This window comes from Penaeus chinensis, chromosome 4 (genome assembly GCF_019202785.1).
Source record: "Penaeus chinensis breed Huanghai No. 1 chromosome 4, ASM1920278v2, whole genome shotgun sequence".
Taxonomy (NCBI): domain Eukaryota; kingdom Metazoa; phylum Arthropoda; class Malacostraca; order Decapoda; family Penaeidae; genus Penaeus; species Penaeus chinensis.
This window is the reverse complement of record NC_061822.1, coordinates 25,627,315-25,629,814: the sequence shown is the minus strand read 5'-3', so window position 1 is coordinate 25,629,814 and position 2,500 is coordinate 25,627,315. Positions and strand designations below refer to the sequence as shown.

The following is a 2,500-nucleotide window of genomic DNA, read 5'->3' as shown; positions in this document are numbered from 1 at the left end:
TCATATGTATAGTATGTCTTATAGATAACACACAAAAAAATTGTTTTCTGGAACTTTTTGCTGTAAGGGCACCACATGGCTGTCCAGATTTCTTAAGTGCACAATATTTGGTTAAAGACCCAGAGTTATGTATATGAAGGCATTAATGTGAAAGCTACTATTCTTCTGGATGTCATGCAGTATTCTTATGTTGACTGATATTCAACCGATCAGTCAATTGTTCATTCACCTGAAAAGTCATATTCAGATTGCAACTCATTTTGTGACAAGCATTCATATTTTTCTCTTGGGTAGCAAAGAAAACTTTTCATTACTGTATGGGTGTTTCAGTAACAGTATAAATTGTAAGATGAAAATATGTTTTGATCACTTAAGAATGTGAACTGATCAAAAATGCCCTTGCAAAATAACAAGTAATATTAGTACAGAATTTTACTTGCATATTTTATTTTGTCTTGTGTCAGTTCATTGGAGTGAGTGCAATTTATTTTTTGTTTAAACATAGAATTCAGAGGAAATGATCTGTGTTAGATTTAAAGTGAGAAAAAAATCCAGTATTCAGGAAATGCAAATGGCTATATTTCCCCAGAGATATGCATTTATATGAAAATTACTATTATTAGAATCATTTGTTATACACCTTCAAATAGTCCAAATGTGTCATGTGGAAATTTCAACATACTGGCGAGTTTCATGGAAATCTTGACAGGTCTGATTCCTGATTTATAATTAGATATGAGATTGATTTTTCCAAGTGGTATTGCCACAAACAGCACAAAGTGCAAATTTGATTTCTTTCACTAAAGCTAAGTAAGTGAAATAAAAGATGCTTTTACTTATTTATTTTTTAATAAAATTGGAGTAGAATATTAGTAGTGGAAGAAGTGGTGAAATATAGTAGAAGATATTGCACTACAAAAACTGGCTGAATATAGATTTGATAAAAGGAAGGGCAGTGAGAAAGGACAATGTAACTTGAACAAAAGTTTTAAGATTGTTATTGGTACTCTTTGCAAATGCAATAGCGTTTGAAGTTGAAAATAATGGTTGATAAATAATTTTTGAATATTTGCTGTACTTTAAGAAGAATACATTGTCTCTACAAGGAATTGTTAGTATTTTTTTCCCCCTTGTATACTTGCTCATATTTTTCTTTTCTTTTTTCTCTCTTCCTCTACCTTCTCTCTTTTTGCTGGTAAGGGACACCAGTTCACGTTTGGATTTTTAGTTATTGGCGGTATTTCTAGTCAGATTTGTGCTCCTGTGTCTTCTCTTCTCTTTATTCTTCCCCTTTCAAGTTGTTCTTTTCATTTTCATTACCTCCTTTCTTTTCTTTCTTGTAGTTTGGAAACCTTTTGTCTCACTATTATTATTGCCATTGTATTTTCGTTTTAAGCTTTCTAGTCATTCTGTTTTTACTCCTCACTCTTTGTACCTTTTTTTCTTATTGTTTCTCATTCTCTTCCTTTTCTGTTTCTGCTCATCCCCCCCCCCCCCCACCTGCATTTTTTTCATTTTTTTTCTTCTTTTCATTTCTTGTTTCTCCACTTACTTTATCATTCCTTATGCATCTTTCTCTTCTTCCTCTCCTTCTTGGTTATTTTTTTCTCTTCTCATCTCCCCTTCTCCTACCTCTATTTCTCTTCCTTCCTCCTCTCTTTCCTCATTATATTTTTCTCCTCATCTCCCCATCTTTTTTTCTCCTCAAATATGTCTTCATCTATCACCATCTATCACCTCTTACACTGGAATGAGGTTGATAGGTTTGGATTATAATGTAAATCGCTGAATCTTCGTTTCTGTAATGGAAGATTGACTTGTATCCTGAGATGTTCCCTTGAACTTGGATGGAAGTGCAAAATTAGGATGAAAGAGTAATAATCTGAGAGAAACTTCATGAATGATAAGTTGATGGTTATTGAAATATTTTCAAATTAAGAGGAGGAGTTATGATTTCCTATTCTTTGTTCTCCTCCTCTTCCTCGTCTTCTTTCTTCGTTTTCATTAAAAAAAAAAAAATTCTTTATCTTTTTCTCTTTTTAGTTCTTCTTCTTCTTCTTCTTCTTCTTCTTCTTCTTCTTCTTCTTCTTCTTCTTCTTCTTCTTCTTCTTCTTCTTCTTCTTCTTCTTCTTCTTCTTCTTCTTCTTCTTCTTCTTCTTCTTCTTCTTCTTCTTCTTCTTCTTCTTCTTCTTCTTCTTCTTCTTCTTCTTCTTCTTCTTCTTCTTCTTCTTCTTCTTCTTCTTCTTCTTCTTCTTCTTCTTCTTCTTCTTCTTCTTCTTCTTCTTCTTCTTCTTCTTCTTCTTCTTCTTCCTTTTTTCCAACCTTTTCCACATTTTCATAACCATATTTTTTTTTTCTTTGTCACCTTTCTCCCAATACTTACTGTTCTCCTTTCAACATACCATTCTCATATTCCTCTTCGTATCTACGTCCTTGAACAATCTACAAGCTTGGTAGTTTAGAAAAGGTATGAATGAGAACGAATATCTTCTAAATACAA

The 2,500-nt window shown here is 32.5% G+C and overlaps 1 protein-coding gene across 1 annotated transcript in view; it reads left to right on the top strand.

Moving 5' to 3' along the window:
* Positions 1-1,109, top strand: part of LOC125047428 (sentrin-specific protease 8-like) — a 2,427-nt gene extending 1,318 nt beyond the window's left edge. Inside the window, exon 1 of the mRNA XM_047645626.1 lies at positions 1-1,109. This exon is cut by the window's left edge and continues 1,318 nt beyond it. The gene's annotated coding sequence lies outside the window, so the exon portion shown is untranslated.
* Positions 1,110-2,500: the final 1,391 nt, after the last annotated feature.